The 24,704-nt window shown below is 34.7% G+C and overlaps 1 protein-coding gene across 7 annotated transcripts in view; it reads right to left on the reverse strand.

Moving 5' to 3' along the window:
• LOC145674775 (uncharacterized) overlaps window positions 1–24,704 on the reverse strand; it is a 163,601-nt gene that overhangs the window by 32,601 nt on the left and 106,296 nt on the right. Inside the window, exons 1-2 of one of the 7 annotated variants that reach the window (XM_081744973.1) lie at window positions 17,906–18,854; window positions 11,799–12,009 (exon numbers count right to left, since the gene is read on the reverse strand). The exons of 3 other annotated variants lie outside the window; for them this stretch is intronic. The gene's annotated coding sequence lies outside the window, so the exon portion shown is untranslated. Of the gene's footprint in view, window positions 1–11,643; window positions 11,764–11,798; window positions 12,010–17,905; window positions 18,855–24,704 lie in introns of those variants that run through there. 3 more of the 7 variants (XM_081744976.1, XM_081744972.1, XM_081744978.1) reach the window with 3 other exon arrangements.

The following is a 24,704-nucleotide window of genomic DNA, read 5'->3' on the forward strand; positions in this document are numbered from 1 at the left end:
CACATTTAAACACACGCCAAATCAGTTTTGCATATTGATAATCAGTCTCGGAAATTTGTGTTCCATTCAATTTGCTACTAAACGCCTCTCTTCCAGGAAATTCAGTTTCTTTAAATGTATCTAAATTTGTTATGTATTCATAAAAATAAATTCCCTTACGGAGAATTAAAGGAAACTTTTCATCGGAAAAATATTGCTTTGTATAGACAAATTGCTCAGGTTTTAATTTTGACACCAAATTTTCGAGACTATACGGCAGGAATTTAAATAGGTCTACAAAACGTAACTCGATAGGTCTACCATTAAAATTAAAGTGTTTAGAGAATGTTACGTATTTCTCAGTGCTTTCAGCAATTACCGAAATATTTCCAGGGGTGCAACCTAATTCTTTCACAAATAAACGTGCATCATACCCAGACAAATTATGGAAGAAGACAGGGATAAAATTACTTTGACGTTTAATTTGTAAATTGCAATTGTTGCACACCGTGGCAATAAATTGACCAGTTAAATGGTTATGATGTTTAACTTTTCTATTGTTACTCGTATATTTACTATCGCAAACCGAGCATTCAGTGGATAGGTTAAACTCCTGTAACTGAGAACTATTTAATGGTATTAATGGTTTTTGTTGATCTAATATGTTTATGATTTTTCTTAATTCATTCTACATAGCAGACATAAACTTCATCGATACATTTTCTCCCCGATAAATAACTAAATCTGATTTCATATAGTTGTTACTCCAACATACAATATAACCAAAACTGCATGGTATATGTTGGTGAATTTGTATTGTATGAGATCCACTTTGTTCATTTATAAGTTTTAATAAACTTTCCATATCTGCAATTATTATTACATCATTCTGTAATAACAATTTCAAATTTCGAAATTTTAAAACTTCTCCTTGTTCCGGCATGTTAATTTTGGTTGGAGTGTGTTCTTTACATAATTTGTCATGTTCATCTAATTTTGATTTGTTATAAAAAGATATTAAACATCGTCTACAAATAAATGTTTGATGACTACCTAACTGATGTCTGACTAAACCATTTAAATTTGTAATTAAACAATAATGAGAGTTTAAATATAATAAATCAAAATGTTTACCTACAGCTGTATTTTCGCTTATACGTAACGGAAAAATAGTTTTATTATCATAATTGCCATATATATTAATAGAAATTTGTTCCTTAGTAAATACAGGATTATACATATGTTCAAATTTGCTTATGTGTTCTATTTCAACGGGGAATTTTATATTTGTTTTTTCAAATAATGGTAATAAAGTATTAATATATTGTATGTAATTATTCACACGATGTGGATTATCTTTTGTGGGATGCAATGTAGCTAGAATGCTATACATAAAACATCTATTATCGTTATTTTCAATATTTAAAACACAATTCTTTTTGGATAAAATCCATTGAGGTAATTTTACATAAGTTTTCTCTTTATGACTCTTCAATAACGCATTCATATTTTTTATAAGACAATAATGAGTGTTGCAATTTTCTTCACAATACAGTAAATCTATACGTTTATCTACACATGTGTTTTCGCTTATACATAACGGGAAAATAGTTTCATGATCATAATCAATGCCATATATATTAACGGAAATTTGTTCCTTAGGAAATACAGAATTATACATAAGTTCAAATTTGCTTATGTGTTCTATTTCGACGGGAAATTTTATATTGGTTTTTTCAAATAATGGTAATAAAGTATTAATATATTGTATGTAATTATTTACACAATGTGGATTATCTTTTGCGGGATGCAACGCAGCTAGAATACTATACATAAAACATCTATTATCATTATTTTGAATATTTATAACACATTTCTTTTTGGATAAAATCCATTGAGGTAATTTTATAAAAGAAGAAGCGGAAAGAGGATCATATTTACTGATTTTAATTTCTAAGTGATGGTTTGGTTCAGAACATAAAGACCACCCTGATTTCTTAATTGCTCTATTTTCTTGTTCAACTAAAATTTTATTAAATAGTTTTTCTATTATAGAATTCACATCTGTACTCGGCAAAATAATTTCGTTACCACTATTTACAAAGAATCGACATGTTTCTAAATCTCCTGGTTTTACAAAAGTTGTAGCCAAAGAAAAATTTACTTTAAATGTTGAATTATCTTGTTCCTGTTTTAATATATCTAAACAGTCTTTTCTTTTATTCTTTAAGAAACATCCACTATCCTCATTTAAATCAGTATCACATTTTAAAATATTTTTTTAAAATTATTATTAGAGGAACTGTACCAAACCCGGGCCCGGGTCCATAAAGCGGGCCCCCTCAGTTGCTGCTCCGGGTATTGGCGTAGAATGCTAGAAATAAGCTGAATTGTAGTTTACCGTTACTGTTGCATGCAGCGCTAGTTCCTGTGTTAATCAGTTAATCCTTTGTTCTACAATCAACTTCTGACGAGTTTTCATTAAGTGGAAAGTTTTGAAGCTCCGAGGAGCAAGCATTGTTTTCCATAGTTACTAAAGAGATAAGTGAACCAACTATTTATTTATTTAATCTTAATGGTAAGAGGTATGTTCTATGTAATTAGCTAGTAATTTAGACGTAGGAGTGACAAATTATTTGCAGCGAAAGTAGAAACATCTATGGTCGTAAAGTGGGCCCCCTTATCAATCCTAAAGCGAGCCCCTACTATGTTGTGCAAAAGTAAAATATATGTTTCATACCAAATGCTCATGATTCGTGCAATTTATTTACAATTTTCAAGAGGACCAAAATGCCCAAAACAAAGCCGAAACTAATAACCAATATCGTGGTCGAGGGCATGGTAGTGTCAAGTCATTATAAAGATCCTATGATCCACGAAAGTAAAAGATACCGCTGAAGGTGAAAGGAAGAGTCAAGGAAGACGATTCTGATTGTGGCTCAATCTCTGATATAAGGAAGCATCAACAATATTCTCAACTTTAAACGTTCCACCGGGGAAAACATCGTCCACGGATGATGATGCTCCTGCATGTTCTGCACTGAAAATTTTTTGAGTGATACGAGAGTTGAACTCTGGTCCATTGTGTCATGTGCTCTTAGTGGGCCCATGTAGATTGTGAGGAGACTGACAAAGTCATTTATATTTGTGACTTTCGGCAGTAGAAATCTTAACTTTGTGAAACATTTCATTTATCACGTTTGATTTGGAAGTTTCAGAATCCTTTTTTAGATGCCAAATAAGCAGGTTGGAGAAAGAGAGATGTTTAGATTTCTTATTTCTACCAGTAGAATATTGAATATTTCAGTTTTGAAAGTTTCAGTCTTCAAGTTTAGTCTATTTGAAAGATTGTTCTGGAGCTTAAAAAAGAAAAAAAGACTTTTTGATTTCCTATTTCCGCCAGTAAAATTTGGAATATTTAAGTTTAGACATTTTCAGTTTACAAGTTTAATCTATTTGAAAGGTTGTGCTGGAGTTAAGAAAAAGACTCTCAGATTGCATTTCGGCCACTAGAATGTAGAATGTTTAAGTTTTAAGTTTAATTTTAGTGTGTTCTTTACTTTTCGGAATTTGTTTTAATTTATTCTAATAAAGTTTTTTTAAACATTCATATTTCATTTCATTTCAATCCCCAGTGTTTAGGATGTTGTTTTTAGCTTAAACACGTAACTCATTTAAGTAATACAGGTTTTCGCTTTGTGTAATTTATCTAAATTTAAAGGGGCCCGGTTTTGGAACAGTTTTTTCGAATGCCGAAAATGCAGTCCATATGAAAATCCATTTTTTCTCAACCTATTTTTTCCTTGATTGTTATGGGAAGAAACAAGCAAAGCAATTACATATTATATTATTTTCAGCCTGAATAGCATTTTTTTCTGATCGATATTTTCTTAGATACATGGAGAAAACAAAATGGGGGCCCACTTTTGGTACAGTTCCTCTAAATAGAAAAAATGAAATGAAATCTGAGTTTTACGTCCCACGGTTATGCCGGTGAGGCTAAAGGAGACGGTGATAATGAGAGATGAGTGAAAAAATAAAATAGAGTATCAGAATTAATAGTATTTGATTTAACCTTTTTTGTTGCCATTTTTTTAAAAAAAACTAACTCCACAAAGTTACTATAATAATTCTGAACTGAGTTTTTATAATATAATATTAATATTATTATTATAAAATGTCTTACTTACAAAAGAAAACAAAACCACACTAATAATAAACCACACACAAAAAAAATATCTGAACTTTACGCTTCAGACGGCAAACAGGAAGTGATTACAAAAAAACATGTCGGTCAGTCTTTTATACCTGTCTGACCGCATTGCGTAATATTGCGCAATAGGTATGAATCATCCTCGGGGATTCCCCTCTTTTTTTATACCTTTGTAATTGATTACATTACGTTCAGAGATTCCGATAGTTGAATGACAAGTTATTGTCTGTTAAAGAGAAAACTAGCTCAATGTTTTTTAAAATCCGGATGAATGACGTAATGAGAATTATCTACATATGACGGAAGTTATTATGTAACTGATAACAAAACACGGAAGTTTCGCATTTCTCTACAATCTTTAAAATAATCTTTGCTATGTTCAAATATAGGTTAGAACAAGTTCACTCCTTAAAAGAATCTTTGCTATAGGGTTCGAATGTATTATCTGTTATGTTCAAATAAGGGTTGAAAAATGAGAACGAGTACACCCCCCGTAGTCTTATGTCTGCTATGTGTTGCTGGAAAATAAGCCATGTTCTTTTATTAGCTGTGCTATGTATTATCTGTTCTGCTGTATGTTTATAGTCTCAGTGTATTCTATGCTATGTTAAAATAGGGGTTGGAGAACGAGATCACCCTTTAAAATGGACTATGTTTAATCTTCGGTGGAACGAATACACCCTCATTATTGTCTTAGTTTTATGTAATTTCTACTATGTTCTAATAGGGGTTGGAAAAGAGAAGGAGTTCACCCCTTAAAAAGTGGTCATAAAAGGGAATGAATACACCCTTGTGTGTTATGTATTATCTGTTCTGCTGTATGTTCATAGTCTCAGTGTAATTTCTGCTATGTTAAAATAGGGGTTGGAAAACGAGTACACCCCTAAAATGGAGGATGTTGTGTGTTACGTAGTCTCAGTGTAATTTCTGCTATGTTGGAAAATAAGCCATGCTCTGTTCTGTGTTGGGTCGGAAAATATGCTCATAAAAGGGAACGAGTTTTACGTATTATCTGTTGGCTCGTGCTATGTTCAAATAGGGGTTGGAAAACGAGTATACCCCTAAAATGGAGGATGTTGTGTGTTACGTAGTCTCAGTGTAATTTCTGAAATAAACCATGTTCTTTTATTAGCTATGCTATGTAATTTCTGCTATGTTAAAATAAGGGATGGAAAAGTGCTCATAAAAGAGAACGAGTTTACCCCTAAACAGTGCTCATAAAAGGGAACGAGTTCACCCTGCTATGTTACGTATTCTTATGTCATTTCTGTTATGTTAAAATAGGGGTTGAAAAATATGCTCATAAAAGAGAACGAGTTCACCCTTAAAATGGAGGCCTGCTACGTTAAAATAAGGGTTGAAAAATAAGCCATGCTCTTTTATTAGCTGTGCTATCTGCTATGTTAAAATAGGGGTTGGAAAAGGGAACGAGTTCACCCTTGAAATGTTACGTAGTCTTATGTTCTGCTATGTTAAAATAGGGGTTGAAAAAGGGAACGAGTTCACCCCTTAAAATGTGCTCATAAAAGAGAACGAGTTCATAAATGGGAACGAATCTGTTCTATTGTATGTTCATATTCTGCTATGTTCGAATAGGGGTTGGAAAATATGCTCATAAAAGGGAACGAGTACACCTCTAAAAATGTGCTCGTAAAAGAGAACGAATACACCCCCTAAAAAGTGGTCATAAAAGGGAATAAATTCACCCCTAAAATGGAGGTCGTAAAAGACCGAGGGCTCACGGTGCACGGTGGTCATTTTCCCAGGGGCTTGTGAGTTGTTCTCATATGTTCTATGTTGTTCAATACTGTTCCAGATCGATTCATTTTCTACTACTGTCAAAATTTACTCACATAATTTTGTTTGCCCATAACGGGCATCAGCTGCGTGCTATTGTGTTCGGTAGCCGTGCGCGTCTTCTATGTTACCTGCTCATGACGTGGAAGTTATGTGTTATCGATATTTGATAGTGGTTATTTCTATTGTAATGATCGTTCTGTGCATATAAAATCTAGTTGTTAAGAAAGATTTCTTTTAGTAACTAATTAGTAATGTGACTTAGTTGTGGGCTTTAGGAAACTAAGGATCAAACCGGAGAAGAATGGAGGGCAAGGATGCGGAAAGCCAGCGGCTCTTGCCTTACAGGTGCCGTCCCGACATTCGCCTGTTAAGACAGGAATATCACGAAAATCCTCAGTTTGGATGACCGGCTAGAACAAGGTTCGTGCTCACGTTCGACCTATCCAATGCTGTTTGGCAGACAGACAGGCAAGTTGCCTCTACCCCACCGGCCAGGTAACAAATTGTCAATGTTAATTATATCAAAATGAAACCGATTTCAAAGAGCGTGATAAAAATAGCAGAGTAATAATCTCCTAAAGCTTCGACTTACACTACCATGTGTCTACTACTTATAGCTGAAATTTCAAGTCAATGAAAATCAAAACTACCTAATTTATTTAATGAATGTTATTTCTGCCAACTTCAAAAGTCAGCTTTATTTAGTAGGCAGGAGGTACTATTAGTCAAAGCTTTTATAACTATTACTTTGCACTCTACATACAAAAAATATAACTTTTATCACATTTTTATCTCATTTTTTTTGCTATTTTCTGCTTTCAGTTTTCCCATGGTAGGAAAATTTTAAATCTAACCAAACAAGTTGAAGAACAAGTCATGAAGCAGAGGGTACCAAACGAGACATATTTCATTATAGTTAACTGTTCGAAGAGTGAGATCATAAAAAGTGGTGCCATACTCACAGCCGTGGAAGAGACCCTAGACCAAAATGAGAAGAAAGCTGAAGAAAGGAAGGAAAACACAAACAAGCATAAGAAGAGAGTAGCAGTGAAAGATACTAAAGTTGGATGAGAAGAAGGCTGAAGAAGGGAAGAAAAACCAAAACCAGCTTCAGAAGAGAGTAGCAGTGGAAGATATCCTAAACCCGGATGAGGAGAAGAATGAAGAAGGGAAGAAAAACCCAAATAAGCATCAGAATTGAGTAGCAGTAGAAGATGCCCTAAACCCGGATGAGAAGAAGCCTGAAGAAGAGAAGAAAACCCAAACCTTCTTCAGAAGAGAGCAGCAGTAGAAAATACCCTAAACCCGGATAAAAAGAAGGGAGAAAGATGGAAGAAAAAAACACACAAGCATCAGAATAGAGAAGGAGTAGGTGATCTAAACCCGGATGAGAATAAGGCTGAAGAAGGGAAGAAAAACCCAAACAAGCATCAGAAGAGACTTTAAACCACAATCAGGAAGACACTGAAGAAGAGAAGGAAAATCCAAACAAGCTTCAGGGTAGCAGTGGAAGAGACCCTAAACCAGGATGAGAAGACTGAAGAAGGAAGAAAAACCCAAACAAGATTCAGTAGACTGTAGCAGTGGAAAACACTTTAAACCACAATGTGAAAAAGACTGAAGAAGGGAAGGAGAAACCAAAGAAGCATCAGGAGACAGTAGCAGTGGAAGGGACCCTAAACGAAAATGAGGAGAAGACCGAAGAAAGGAGGAAAAACCCAAACAAGCATCAGGAGACAGTAGTAGAGGAAGAGACCCTAAACCCAAATGGAGGGGACTTTAGAAAGGAATCGAGAAAGAGATTAACATTATTTCGCTGAGAAACGGAACTTGAGAAAAAAAATGAAATGAAATTTTTGAGTTTTACGTCCCACGCTTATGCCGGTTAGGCTAAAGGAGACGGCGATGATGAGTAATGAATGAAATGGTGGAATGAAGAAATTGGGAGGAAACGGGAGAACCCTGAGAAAACCCACGCACACGGAACTTGAGAAAAAGAACAAATTTCGGACTGAACTATTTAAACGATTTCTCTGACGATGATATCGTACTTAACCAGGCTTGCCCTTACGAAAACTCAACGGATTGGTCGGGAACAACACCAACCTCATCGGATGAAGATATATTATATGTTAAGAGTAAAAGAGTTTCAGAAAATTCAGCTGCAAAGTTGAATTCAGTTACAACGAGGAAAGCGGTGGTAGGAAACGGAGGAAGATTGTAAATAGAAAGATTCCTTTTACACCAGAAAAGAACATCGTAAGGGAAAAGGGATTGAGAATTAAAAACAAAACTCCTAAGAAAGAGAGGAAAAAACGATTAAAGCAAAGTGGCCAAGCCTACAACAAAAACAGGTAAGAAAGAGTGGAAAAGAAACAAATACAACCAAACAAATGCAAGTCTTGCCCAAATAAATGTTGTGATATTCCAGAAAAGAGGCGTCAATCTTTATTTAGACACTTCTGGTCTTTAAAACCGAATGATCAAAGGAATTGGATCATAGGAGCAACAAGACAAGTTTCAGTGAAAAGAAGGAGGATTCAGGAAGACAGCCCACAAGCATAATCTTTTCCGTATATTATTACCGAACGTGAAGGCTATAGAAGAGTTTGTCTTAAATTCTTGCTATCAACATTAGATATATCACAAAGGTTTGCGAATTACACTGTTACACAATCCACTGAAGGCTCAGCAAAACCTGATGGTCGAGGACGCCATTCAGTTCGCCCCAATGCGACATCCGAGTGAGATGTGAAGCTCGTTGTTGAATTCATTCAAAGGTTTCCTGCAGTGCCTTACCACTACTGTAGAAATAAAACAACACGACTTACTCACGTGCAATGAACGAAGGAAATATTCCTATGAGTGAAAGAGTTTTTCGGGGTATATTTAACTCAAAATTCAACCTTGGGTTTCATAGACCCAAAAAGGACAAGTGAAGAAATGTATCGCATTTACCAAAAAGGCAGACATAACCCAAGAAGAGAAGGCTGATTACACCCGACATATTGAAGGTAAAGAAGCAATTAAGGCTTGTTTCAAAAAAAAAAAAAAAAAAAAAAAAAGCAGAGTTTTAGTGGTAGCTAGGAAGGAACACTTGTCGCAAGTTTCGGTTTGCAGAAAGTTTTAAGCATACCTCATGGCGATTCCATGCTACAGACGAAAGTATTCCGTATACAATCTCTCGATATATGAATCAGAAAGCAGAAATGCATAGAATCATGTATGGAGTGAGAGCGAAGGTAAACGAGGATCGAATGAAATAGCTTCCATTCTTTCGAGATATGTAGATGTAGTGTACGAACGAGGTAATGTTTGTATTGCGATAACTGTGCCGGTCAAAACAAAAATAGAAATATTAAGACCATGTTGAAATATGAATTTGAAAAATCCAAAAAACTTGCAACGAATCCAGATCAATTATTTGGTACCGGGTCACACATATATGAATGTGAAAAGCATCTCATAATAAAAAAAATTGAAAGTCCTTCCGAGTGGATTACCGTTATGAGAATGGCGAAAACAAAACCACATCCATATAATGTTGTATTATTGAAGCATTATTCTTTTAGAAATTGGCCAACTTTGGCAGAGCAAATCTTCAGTGCTAAGAAACACGAGTCAGGGGAACCTTTCTTGCTGTCAAAAATGGGAGTTGTCGCTTTTTCAAAAAATAGTGAATTTGCCAAAGTTAAGTATTCAGTGACTAAGAACGCAGTGTATCTTACACTGAAACTTCGCCCACCAAGACAAAAGCAGCCAAGCAGACTTTATGCGGCAGCCATCCCCATCAGTAAGGCCAGGATCTAGTCAAATTGTGTAATCAGAATATTCTGCCAAAGCATCTACACGGGTTCTACCAGCAGTTGCCACACACGGGAGAAGCAAAAGACCCTCCCTGAGACAGATGAAGAGGACACAGAAGAAGATATTCAAGATTAAAACATGTTGTCTGATAAAGTTACAGTTTTCTGAAGTTTCGACAATTTGCATTTATTTAGTAAATGTATGATGCAAATTTTCATTGATCAGTAAGATTAACAATTGAGTAATAATTTGCAATATACTAAGCTTTAAGAAATTTAAAAAAATAACGCTAAAAATAATAGAGAAAACTAAATAATGATGTCAGTTATTTAGAGAAAACTAAATAATGATGTCAGTTATTATTAACTTAAGCATTCAGAATATTATATTAAATTTTACATATAAAGGAGAGGTACTCCAAAGCATTTTTCTTAGCTAATTGATTTTAAGCAGCATTATTTCAAGAAGCGTTCAGTATTTTACCGATCAGTATACATTCTTCAACTAACGAATCAGCAATTTATTACCATTTATTTTTCCCTAAATGTCGCTTAACGCAATATCACCATGACACCGTCTGCCTTAATGCATTACTACATTTGAATGAATGTCGTTTGAAGCATTGATTTGTTAAAAATTTTGTAAGCAAAAATGAATAAATGAATAAGTGAATATATTGAAGCTACAATAAGTGAATATATTGAAGCTATTATATACGCCACTGTTCTATTTGACGGAGCTTGTTTAATTATATTAGCTGTATTTTTCTTAGGAAAATAGTTCAAAAACCAAAAAAGTTATACAAGAAAAAACATCAAAATTTTAGTTTTTCCGCTCTCCTGTAAAATTTTAAATTGTCGCTTACTGCATTAATGGCGGAAAAGGACGATATTATCACATATTACCACGAAAAATACTTTGAGGCTAAAGAATATTACAAGGAAAAATTATTTCAAGTTAAGGACTTGGTTTGAAAAACTATACTAAGATGATCTGAGGGCAATACTTTCTTTGTGCTGATGATCAACAGTGTTATTGGAAAATCTCTTCACAGATCTCCAGTTTCAATCTAAGTGTATTAAAAAGACATACATTTTAATGATTTAAAAGCACAGTTAAAGACGCTTTCCTCGATTCACCGAAGCAATACTGATTCTTTAAATATCATTCAAGGAGTTCAAGATCTGGTTGTCTTATTGAAATCTGAAGCAAAAGTGAAGTTACGATTTGTTTTCGGAAGTAAATAAGCTAACAATGCTCGAAAGCTTTACCTTACCATTCTTATGACACAGTGACAGCAGAGAGATTATTTTCGCTTCTATGAAAAATGAAATCTTACCTTCGGAGTACCATGGGATCCAACATACACTAAACCATTTGATGATTCTTCACTCCCACAAAGATTTTGTTGAGGAAGTTCTTAAATCACTCAGTACCATTCCCGAGATCATATCAGTAAAGATAAAATTTTAGGGTCCTATTATGGGAATTTTCGTGCAGACAATTAAGTGCGATGATTGGTGAATGAACATTTTTCATTGAGAATATGTTGTGAAAATGCTCATTTCTAATTTTATGTCATTTTTAAAAAGTAGTATTCTCTTTCCTGTAACTCACTTGAGTCTACAAGTTAAATCTCACATAGTATGTATTGGAGAGGGGGAGGGATTTCAACATACGATGGACTTTGCTTCCTATCCGATTTTTTATTTTTTTAATCCAGCCGATAAAGTCTCTCATTTTTACCGCACCTGTCGTGAATAACTACTCGATTAAACTTTCAAAAATTCTCATAGTAGTAACGAAGAAAAAGGAATGTGATTTTTTATGATATTTTTTCTTACCATTCTCCAGTCCACACAAAAATCCAGGATGATTATTTGGGAAGTGAAAATATGTGGTTATAGCGATTCTGTTGAGAAAAATAGTAGCAAGAACTACGGAAACTGTACAATTTTACATCTGTAAGAGGTAAAAAAAACGTAAATGAAAAGCTTACTATTATAAATTATTACAAATATTTACCAATTTTTATCATTAAATGAATATACAGAAAAAGAGAGAAGAGCACTAATATGAGGTCGCATCTAAAAGTACCGATTTTAATATAAGAACACTGTGTGTTGTCCTCGTTATTATGAGCACTAACATAAATGCCTGGGTCTGCTTATAGAATTGGTAGTGGGTATTGATCACAAACCAGTATAATTCTGCAAAGGGAGAAATAAAATGACATATTAGACAATAGAATACTAATATTAAATATGAAATATGGTCTTACATACAATATGCAATACTATATCTAAGGCATTCAAACATAAAAAAAAATGAAAATTAAATCTTTGAGTTTTACGTCCCACGGTTATGCCGGTGAGGCTAAAGGAGACGGTGACGATGAGTAATGAATGAAATAGTGGAATGAAGAAAGCGGAAGGAAACGGGAGAACTCCGAGAAAACCAATGCACACGGTGTTTGTCCATCACAATGTTCACTTGGCGGGGGCTGAGATCGAACCCGGGACCCCAAGCACCTGAGGTGAACGATCTACCACTGAGCCACCGTGGCCCTCATTCAAACATAAGACCCTAGTGCATATAACTATAGTAAATGTTGAAAATAATATAAGAATAAGAGCCTCGAGGAAGGGGGGGGGGGAATTTCGTGCAGAAAAAATCATATTTGTCGTCACAATATGCTACTCAAAATATCCTAAATTTCCACGCGACCGATATTAATAAGAAACTTACACGTGCAAAATACTCATTCCACGTAAAATCACTAAGGTCATAACCAAAGTGAACTTGATGTTAAAATTTAATTACTATTCTAATTCCACAAACATAGTCCAAATAAAGTAGAATGATGGCTGTATGACAGGGAGAACTTGTACCAGATACAAATCGTACCAACTTGACTTAACCTCACACAAACTTAGGTCATAATGGGAAGTTTTGTATGACTTCACCTTACATTTAGAAAATATATAAGTTGAATGTGTCTATGGTGTCAAATATATGCTGTTTGGTTAAACATATAGATGGAGAGTACACAAATAAAATTCTTTCTCAGTGTGAAATGTTGAACTCAATGTTCAGTTCGGTTTCAGCTGTACTTGTATGCAGAGATTTATGTCATTCTCAATGTGTAAGCTTGAATACTTATTGTGGGGGCAGTATAGTGCTTTCGTACTGTCAAGTGAGATGTTAGCCTACAATGACGTCAGGAATTAAATTTGAGCAGTGCATTATAGGAAAGGAAACTAAAATGAATGCCACAAAACAGCTGTACAGAGATGTTATAATTACAATGAATTTACGGTAAGTGCACCCGAAAAAGAAGTGCTACCTTAAAGAAATGAGATCATTTCTGTTTTAACAAGTGTATGTAAACATTACAAGGCATATTACTTGAAAAATTATGGTCATTATCCGAGAAGTAGTTTTGATCTATTTAAATGTCATAAAAGGCCAATCACCAAAGCTTTGAAAAATTTACACTAAGTGTTGATTTTGCAAAAATACTGAAATTATAAAAGATATTTCTAAACAATACATATCTGATACGGGCGGAACAAAACTCGGCAAATCATTCGAATCTAAGTGAGGGCGAAGTTGGCAACGGTGAAGGCAATAAATCAGTATTTTAAAGTATTCTATCGCACAGAACGAGGCTAAAGAACATCATAATGCTTCCTTTACAGCATTAGGGTACTCACGTATAAAATTCCATGCCACTCTGCCACAAACTAAGCGTGCACATGGGAAAAGGAAGACTCAAATTCTTTTTCTAAGAAGTAAACTAAGTAAGATTTTGAAAACAAAGTTTTCCCCTGAAAAAGATTTTCGTAAAATTTCAAACGATTTGAAAAAAAAGACTCGTCATATAGAAAAAAGTTTTGATTTAATAACGGCCAAATTCCACAGCTATGTCATTTGAAGAGAGGGCGACAGAGAGAAGAAAAAATACAGCTACTAACTTTTGTGCTCTTGTCTAAGGGGAAGGAAACGTATCATCGATGAGTTTAATGTAAGTTATTTCATAAGCTCGTTGATCATATTTGCAGCTACAATTTAACCAAGAAAACGACAGGAAAACTGTTTTCTGCCTTATAGTAATAATGCACATGTTGTAAAAAGAGGACTTTACACAAAAATATCAACTACTTTGAGGTTCAAGGCTGCGTTTTACACCCTTAATGTACGGTAATGATATACTTTTTTTTTTTTTTTAAATCTACAGACCTTCGTGGATTTAAGATGGAAATCTTAAGGTGATACAATGCTTACATACTTGGATATAGTTTTCAGTATTATGCTCTTGCAAAATTAGAAACCCTCAAGAACGGCCCGTAAATCTGCTATCCTGCTAATTTAGTCCCCTATTCTTCACAAAGTATTAGGACTACGGAAGAAAGACTTGACAGGTCTTCACACATAAACAGAGTTATTCAAGATCTTCACGAAGTATCATTAAAATATGACTATGTGCGTGACATTTCTGATTTTTTCTGCATGAGTTGACGTGGAATAAGCCAAAATGATTTAGAGCAGTAGTTCTCGAAGTGGGGTCCGCGGACCCCTGCGAGTTCGTGAGAGCTAGCCACGGGAGTCCACGACGCCTAAAAATTGAAAAATGTGATAAAATGGAACTCACAGCAAGGATTTTTATTTTTATTTATTTTTTTGTTACTAAGAAGAAAGCAATTAGAAATTATACGTACGTTTGTAAATTTAAATGTTTCCCTAACATACTAAATTTCTGCCTGAAGCCGGTCAACCATTATATGGGACTACTTCAAGTTAGGGAAATTCCGTCTTTGTTAGGGCACTTTTTCAAAAGCAGTTGTACATTAACTGGACGATGCCTCGGAATTGATTGCATTTCGTCTTCAAGTGGCGGAGAGCTGCCATCACTACCATCAAATCCAGATTTCCTTTCTTTCTTTTTTTAAGAAGTAAATGTTAGTCGCTCCTAGTGATGGGTAAATTCCCGGGAATATATTTTTTGGTAATATTCCCAGGGAAAATTCCCGGGAACATTCCCAAATATGTTTAGAGAGTACGCACAAATGTATATTTAGTTACAATATATTTTATGGGAGTAGATATGTTGAAAAACATTTGGTATAGGAAGTTCACGTAATTTCAAACCACTAAACAGTTTATATATATATGTAAGCGGATTTTCTAAAGTTAACCCTACTACTGGTCTTATAAATATCTTAAATTGTCTGCCAGAAAACATGTCTCACCATTTTATCAACATTTGCGTCCACAATATTTGTAACATACTTACTTACCTTTGGAATAAGGACGTAACATTGCCACACACGACCTTTCTTCCTACCCATATCTCGAAATTTCATACGTTCATTCACATATAAGAGAAGCCTGACTACATATTCAGAAGCTCTGAGTCAGACAGCAGACAGACACGTCTATTAGTAACGGTGATTCGCGGTGTATTGATAGTACTTCAACTCTACCTCCACAGAATTTTTAAATTACTTTACTAAGTTCTTCCTTTTCATTTATAAATTAGTGTTTTGCTACTTTATGGAAATGAAAATTTAAAAATCATATTATTAACTATTATAAAAATTAGTCAACAAATTTCAATATTTTAATCTCCACATTATTTAAACCTGGTAATAAATGATAATAAATGAAAACAGAGTAATCACTCATATAGTTCTTATAATTTAGAAAATAAAATAAAGAAAACAAAATAAATTCCTTCCCGGGAATTTATATGACAGGGAAAAAACCGGGAATCTTCCCAATTTTTATTTTCCTTCCCACCGGGAATATTCCCACTGCCCATCACTAGTCATTCCCATTCATATAAACATTAACACTCCCCCATTCTGGACTACTAAAAAAAAACTGAGAAACTCCTCCCAAAACATGTTCCTAGAGCCGTCACTGCGAGTAACTCTTGACTCAACTTGGTTTGCACGTGCGCTGTGAGTATGAAGAGTTGTCTAAAAAGGCATTGCAACATTTGGGGCTATTCCTTGCTACTTGCTTATGTGAACAGACCTTTTCTGCTCTTTGCAGTGTTAAAACTTTCAAGCGAAATCGTCTTAACAAGGAATCAGACATAAGATTGATGATAACAAAATTTATTTCAGATTTCAATGTAATTATGGACGAACACAAAGAATTTCATTCCTCACATTAGTGACCCCACATTTGAGAATCAAGTGAATTTCCTTCTTTAAAAAATTAATAAAAGACATTGATTTCTATTGCTGAAAGTTACTGTATTTTCAATTGAAAATTCGTTCACTAGGAAACAAGCATGTATCTTTAGAATAAATTGGTTATTGTATTATTTTTCTTGAGCTTCCTCTTGTGAGTGACAATTTTTATTAGTATATTTTTTTAATACCATGCGGAATTTCAGGAAGCAATGCAATGGCTTACGCAGATCACTTCCCGAATGAAAAGGAGGTCCACGTTATCGGAAAGTTTGAGAACTACTGATCTAGAGCTAACCTTATATAAGCTTGATCGGGGTATAAACTAGTAAAAAAAAAAAAAAAAAAGATAATAATAATAACTTTTAATGTTTTTTGAATGCAGATATTGCATTGATCTTCAAGAATTGTTATGAAGGGACCGTCGATACGTGAACAAATATATAGTGACTATGTAGAGGTGCGGCTATGAGTGGAGTCCTGTGACTGGTTCAGGCAAGGATCTCAAAACACACTTCTTGTAACTACAAACCTAACATTTCTCTCTGCTAATCACAGTTCTCAATTCAGTTCTGCCTGGACATAGTGAATATATATATATATATATATATATATATATATATATATATATATATAATTTTATATACAGTATTGTACATGCTTCTCTTGAAACGAGATTAGCTCAGCTCAAAGTGTGAAAAGCGAGTTAACTCATGCTCAAACTCAAAGTTTAAAAAGTGAGTTAATTCACGCTCAAGTTCAAGGTTTTTGAAAGAAGTGCGATCAACTCACGCTAATATTCTTGAGCTACACTCAACTTCACGCTTATCATAACGAAAATAGACCCTAATGATTTGGTAAATAAGATATTTACAATGGTGCAAATTAAGAATAATCTGAATTACAATTGGAATTATGAGAGTAAAATATATTGCTTTACAAAAAATAATGTCTTAAGATTTCATTTATATACGTGACAAACCTGTTATTAAAGTAATAAGGTAAAGAACGTGTTTTCTATGGGTGCCTTCATAGGAGAAGCACTCCACACATCTTATAAATTCGTTATGGATAATTTCCAAACTTCTTTTCAATTGTGTTCTGTTGTGGTGATCACTTCATAAATACATATTCTAAGCCAATTCTCAAACTAGGCGCGTTCTATGAAACACGATTGAACGAAGTATTTATACTCATATTTAGGTTATTCTTTCAATTCAGGCTTTGAAGTATATTTTTTTGAGATTTTATTTAACCTATTGTAATAAAACCCACTGTGGATTCTTGGGCTCGAACAAAAATTCCAACAATCCAGCTCTTTGGGTCTTGTTAGCCTATTTTAAGCATGCATAAACGGTCAATGTTCTGTTAAGGGGGTCTAAAACTACGTAATTTGCAATTTCTCTTTCTATTGATTTTCGTTCGATTACATAAATAACGTTATATTAGGTTAGATTAAGGGGATCCAGTGTAGTTTTGGATCCCCTCAACGGAACATGGACCGCAAAAACTTGTAAAATGTAAGCACAAAATATGTGAACTGATTTCACAATAAGTTTGTATAAGTAAAGAAAGCATGGCAAATCTTCCGCACATGGTGGCTCCGGATCAGACGCACATGATCCTGTTTTCCACGTTGTGTTGCTTTTTATTTATTGTTGTGTTACTATACTTAGAGAGTACGCATATCCTAAATGTATATTTGATTACAACATGTTTTATGCGAGTAAAGAAGTTGGAAAAACATTTGATACAGGAAGTTCACATACTTTGACACCGCTAAACAGTTTAAATTTATGTGTTAGTGAAATTTCTAACCATGGCCCTAGTACTGATATTATAAACATATTAGTTATTTAAATTTTATAAAGAAATTAGGTTAGGTAACTGCCAGAAAACATACCGTACGTAATCTGTCGAAAAATCCGTAAGGATGTCAGTGTATGGAATGGCATTCACAGGGTGTTGAATTGAAGTGCACTGTGCCTTGTTCCTGTGTACTACTAGATCTCAAATTTAAGAAAATAGGCTATTTCAAACAATAATCGTGGTGTTACTAAACATCTCCAACAACGCTTGATACATACATACACACGTAAAACGAAGCAAACAATTAACACAGGTCCCGGAACACCAGTACTAATGAAACATCCTGAGAAGCAAACCTAATTTTGATACGTAAACATTACATTTTAAATGTATATGTATTTCCAAATACACAGATTCCTTTATTCAATATCTGATTCTTCCTCAGAGAGCGAAATTAGAGTCATAGACAACAGCCCAAGGTTCGGGGTGTATTGATAGTACTTCACCTCTATGTCTACAAAATTTCTAATTCCCTCAGAAACTGCTTCTTTTTAATCATTTTTAAAACTGTATTTTGCTACTTTCTAGTGGTAATTGAAATGGAAATTAAAAAATCATATTAATATAGTACAGTCAACGAATTTCATCTTTTTTTACCCTAAAATTATTTGAAACCGAAAAGTAAATCACAATAAATGTAAATAAAGTAATTAGTCATTTTTTTCTGATAGTATGGACAATAAAGTAAAGAAATGGAAATAAATTCCTTCCCGGAAATTTATATGCCAGGGGGAAAAAACATGGAATATTTAATTTTTTGTGTTTTGTTTTTCTTTCAACTGCTCATCACTTGGTGTATCTATGATCATAGATGACTTAGGCTGCGCCTCCGTTGCTTCCCAATGCGATTGCAAATGCGAATACTAACTACGAATTCATGTTTCCCTACTAGATTCAAAGTTTTGCGATTGCGAATCAAGTTGCTATGTCTCTTTCAAAGCTTCAATGTGTAATGTTGCTTGAAACTTTGTGCCTTAAAGTCTTGACAGCACGAAGAAGACAAATATGGATAATGGCAAGGATGTTATAAAATAGAGAATCTGCCTATATGTATCTTCATCGTATTAAATTAATGAAACCAAATGACAATTGACCATCGGCAAATCAGATTGGCGATTCTCGTTTTCGCCATCGTCTGATTCGCTACTTTCGTTTCCGCCATGATTGTTGGTTCAAAATATTGCGATCTCTTTGGACGAAGTGGGCAGAGTAGCGGTGGGAAATCTGTGACGCATGGCTTCCAGATTTTGTTGTAAGGGCAGATCCTCTATTTTATAAGATCCTTGGATAAATGACATATTTTGCAAATTCAAAGAATAAATGGCATTTCCTTTGTGTGCAAAATAGAGTGAATATCGCTCACGTTATTATTATGGGTGCGTGGTAACAGCTACTATTTACAATTTAAAATAAATTAACTATAAAATTAGAGGTTACAGACTCAACCGACTTTCTATGAAAATTTTCTTCATGAGTAAAGAAATCCGTTTCCGCTATTTCAAACACATTTGCTAATAATTACATGTATTCGAAAAATCATTATTTGAGGAACAAAAAGGAAATATAAATTTAATAAAAAATTGCGGTTCGTGTATTAATTAAATCTTCATATTTTAAAGACAAAACAAAGATAATACACATACCTTCCACCAGTCCCGTGCTGGGATACTGACGAGGGCGGTGGACAAGTCTACCAAAAGGGCGCCCATAAAAACGTGAATACCTATTAAACACAAACACACACACACACTATATATATATATATATATATATATATATATATATATATATATATATATATATATAATTAATGTAGTAAACGTCGAGAAGGTTTATGAGATAAAACGAAAAGTATAAACCAACCTGGGTGTAAAAATGCCTCCTTTTGGCGCCTTGATCACCCGAAAATTTGTCGGAAATATGTAAAAGCAGTCATAACTCAAGAACAAAATATTTGATCGAAGTCGGGCAAAATGTTCATTACTTATAGTCGTTGATTCCATTAATGTACAGTCAGACGTAGACCAATGTCGGTGCAAGGGTGACTCCCCAAGAAACTGGAGTATTCCTTCCAGTATTTTATCAAACGTTGAATGTGGAAAATTAATAATAATAAAGTACAAAATTTCAACATTCAAAAGTAATAGTACATTGTTCAAATTGGAACACTTAGAATTCGAAAAAGACTTATACACGCGTGATTGATCTATTTTGTCTTAGCACAGAATAAACTCTCGAAAGAATGTATCAGTTATATCATCTAGGGTAATGGTAACGGATGATAAATGACCTGCCTCCTGTCTATGTTAAAAATGTATGAAAATGTAAAACATAACTTTGATACAGAAGTTTATAATGACTGTGCTATAAGACAGGCGAGAAGGTTCATGTATCATGAACGAGATTACAAGGTATACTTCACATCACAGCGGATTCCCATAAATTACGTGAATACAATTTGGGGGAATGTAAGCTGCATTAAAATATTTCTTCTCCGCATTACGTAATTACGTGGAATATATTTCCGAGCACAGAAGCAATGAATCTCGACGAAACACAAGCTGTTGCGCGTGTTACACAATGAAACAAATAAATACTGCTTTAAACTACCGATTTATTCTGTTTCGTACAAAGTAATATAACTGTAAACTATACAGAGGTACAGTATGCAGCTATATTAACTCTAACAATAAGTTCTTCGGCTGTCGTCGCTGGTGTTGTATACAAAAGGCATTTCAGCCCGCACCCCCCTCCAAAGAAAAAAGAAATCAAGAGGCGTAAGGTACGGTGAATGAGGTGGTCCTAACACAGGTCAGGTTTTCTCCCAATCCAACCATCTGGGATTGTTTCATTTAGGTAGATCTGCATATATTTATCAAAATGTGCAAGTGCACTGTCATGCTGGGATCACATCTGCTGTCTTATGTTCAAGGGCACATGTTCTAACAAATTTGGAAAAACACTACGTAAAAATCAAAGATACGTACTCCGCATAGGCAGGCCGGTAATAAACAAGGTAATACCACAAACGTATCCACCATGCCGCACGCCCACACTAAATCTCTGCTGCTTTCGTTCTCTAGAGTTGCATGTGGACTTTTACGCCCTAAACATTGATGCTCTTTGTTTCAGGACGATCTATTATCATTCCCATAGTACGCTGTCTTCAAATTAAACTGTCCACATGAGCGATTTTCTCCGATTTCACGTAGGGGAAATTGATTACGCCCTTTGAAGGCAAATATGGATTCGTAAAAAAAGTACAGGGAAGGCTACTCTTCTTTTAGGGCAAGGGTCACGACATAAACTTCTCGGCTTTGGGCTATTTGTGCTTGTTTCTCCATAAATGAGGTGCATATCTGTCAGCTCGTGGACAGAGTAATTTGCCATTGCGCAGGCACGTGCAGATTAACACAATCAATTTTACTTAAGCGGTAACATCTACATTTTGCATGACCGTGAATACCTGGACACACTTTATCTATGAAAGTAACATCCTATTCTGTTATAGAGCAATTGTACACGTAACACCAGAACATCAGACTATGTATATCACTCAGAAGGTACGAAGATGCTTATTACAATACAACCACGCTAATTGATGTCATTCCAGACCAAACTGCAAGACAGCCTTCTGCGAGGTACCCTCAATTTTCACACAACGGTCAATAGTTCCGCAGTAGCCGTTAGTGAACGTATTATGAACTCCGTACGTGCTATTATGTGTACACAGAAGTGCCACATTCCCTTTCCTCCGTGTAGGTATTCTACCCAGATGCAAAGTACATTACAACAACATCAAAATCAGATTTTCTCCCTTTTTTGAATGTAATTCCAACGAGCTTTCTTCTAGAAAATTTCTCCAGCAGTGACAAAATCAAAATGTTAGTGAGCTACAGTGGACGCTATTTTTGTATACTTACAATAGCAATGTAGTTTTTCGAGCTCAGGGGTAAAGGCGGTTTGCCAACTCCAAAGAAGAGGAAAGAGCCCCTCGTAAGAATAACTGGAAGAAGGTTCACCTAAAGGATAAAACAAGTATACTGTCCCATCGCATTTCTTTGTATCGTTATGCAACGTGTACAACATCTCGTATTTCGTCTGTTTTTGTTTGTTTTCGTGGATAAATATTGTGCACAGATGTATCATATTCCACGAAATCACATATTACGAGGAGAAAACTCTTTAACGCAGCTTACTTTCACCCAATATTTATTCACGTTATATTTGGGAATCCCTAAGTCATATGGAAAGTTCTAATACATTCGTTCATCACATATGATCTTTGCACTTTTTGATACATGTTCTGTTTCTTTACATGCCGCCTGACTGTTCTATGCACAGTAGGGTGGTCGAAAAGAGCAATTTAGTAGTGCGGAAAAGTTGAACCATCTATCGAAATGTGTAATTTCTGTTTGAAATCGCGTAATATCTTCAGTTCGCGCATCCAGCTTAAAGTTTTATCAAATTGTCAAAAATCGTACTTTTTTTGGAACACCCTGTAGAGAAGACAGGTTGCTTCTGATAGTTCTAATAGAGCGCTAATTCTCAAGTAGGCATGTAACAATACACAGAAGAAAAGAAAATCAATATCGGATAATATCTTCAGTTCTTGCTCTTAGGTCAAAATCTCGTGAAATTGTAAAAAATCGTACTTTTTTGGAACACCCTTTATAAAATATTTTATGTTGTTATAGTTTTAATATGGCGGTTATATTTTTCCCAACCATGCGGGAATATTCACAAGAAAGAAAATATAAATTGGATAGTATCTTTAGTTCGTGTATTGGAACTTAAAAATCGAAAATTTTACGAAGGAATCATTTTCTGTTTCCGATCTGATCGTGGAGCTCTTCGCTCATTTCTGATCTTAGAAATGACCCAGAACTCACCACGAGGAGGTGGCTGCACTTCACCCACACCCTTCCCAACCACCCTACCATTGTAGTAGTTTCAAGTTTATTTCTTTTGTATTTCGGGTATAACTTTAAAATCAGACTTCTTACTAAAATCTGGCATTATGGAGCGTGACAAAAGTGTGGTCCGCATAAATCATCTCTGTTTAGAGAGCCACACACTTGTAGCAGCCTCTGTTACAAGTTCAACAATCTTTCCACGGACTGCGTGTGACATGGAAATTTTAGGTAGTCAAACTCTGGTAGTTCTTCTGTCTTTAGAGACGACAAAATATTCGCTGTTGTTACATGGGCCATTATTTGTGGCGATGAAAGTTTACACGTTGACCAATGTATCAATTCGGTATAGTCAGTTGCTTCAAAGTTGAGATCAGGTGGTAAAAATTTCTTACACTTTTACCTGATGGTGATTGATTCCTCGATTTCCACAATCTTCTGAAAGCTAATTATCTTATAAGTTTCCGTTCATCCATCGCCATGGCCAAAATAAGGTATTCAGGGTGCGCAAAAAAAACCGTTTCGCTGTATTACAGGATCGATAATGTCTAGTAAACTTTCCGGCAGATATCGTGATGTCTGAATCAATTTAAACACATATTTTGCACCATTTTTTTACGGACAAATTTTGTTTAATAGCAAATCAAGCTGGTGCATATGTTTTTACATTGTAAGTCGCCAATGTCTTCAGCTCAAATAAAGGATCTTTCGAAATATATAACCTTAAAATACGATACGCTATTCAAGCCACCTTCAATGACTTATTGGGCTTGGATCCTTTACTGCAAGATCACTTGGACACTCGTCGCTGTTTACAGCTCTAACAATATCAAGAAGATATTTTTTCTTTGCTCAGGTTCTCATAACCAACAACAGGAAGCTGCTCACAGTGTTTCAATTGTTTGAAGATAGTTCCAGAAAATGATTTGGGCATGAAGTGTCACCATCTAGGCAGTCGAAACGATGTCTGAAAGGTAACTCATTAAAATGCAATAAGCAAATGAACCACTAGAGTGGTTTTCCAAGTTTGACTTCAATATTATGAATAATCCCAGTTTCCCATCCAGTATTAACCACTGTCCCATCACAGCCGATAGCAACAAGATCATTTATGTCCACGTCTTTGTCACTTAAATAAGAAAGTATACTCTCAGATATATCCTTTGCAGATCTAGTTCTAGGTCTTATATGGCCAATGAACTGATTTCTGAAGAAAAAAATATACATTTTACAAATGGGGATATGAAACACTGTGGAAGTTCTATTTTTCGTGAAGAATGTATTCGTCTTTTTTGTGTGTGTGCCTGTTGCTACAAGCTTGAAGGAAATCACAGCCCTATTAGGGATATAACAACATAAACTATTTTATACAGGGTGTTCCAAAAAGTACGCTTTTTTACAATTTCACGAGATTTTGACCTTAGAGCAAGAACTGAAGGTATTACTCGATGTTGATTTTCTTTTCTTCCGTGTATTGTTACATGCCTACTTGAGAATTAGCACTCTATTACAACTATCAGAAGTAACCTGTCTTCTATACAGAGTGTTCCGATAAAAGTACAATTTTTGACAATTTGGTAAAACTTTAACCTGAATGCGCGAACTGATCATATTACGCGATTTCAAAAGAAAACAATTACACTTACACGTTCGATAGATAGTCCAACGTTTCCGCACTATTAGAATTCGATTTGAAAGAAATCGTTTTTTTGACCCACCCTAATGCACAGTCGTTTTAAAAGTAATGTTGATCAAAGTTATTTTTTTCCATTTTCACAAGCATGCAACTTGGACAGAAAGCTTTTTATTTATCATCCGTCAGCATTAGGCTAGAAAATATAACTGTGATGTTAAAGACTTCGTTTCATTTAAATTCTTTTTCCGCGAGTTTATTCTGAGCTGAGACAAAATATATCAATC

Source organism: Thermobia domestica, chromosome 18 (assembly GCF_964235325.1).
Source record: "Thermobia domestica chromosome 18, izTheDome1.hap1.1, whole genome shotgun sequence".
Taxonomy (NCBI): domain Eukaryota; kingdom Metazoa; phylum Arthropoda; class Insecta; order Zygentoma; family Lepismatidae; genus Thermobia; species Thermobia domestica.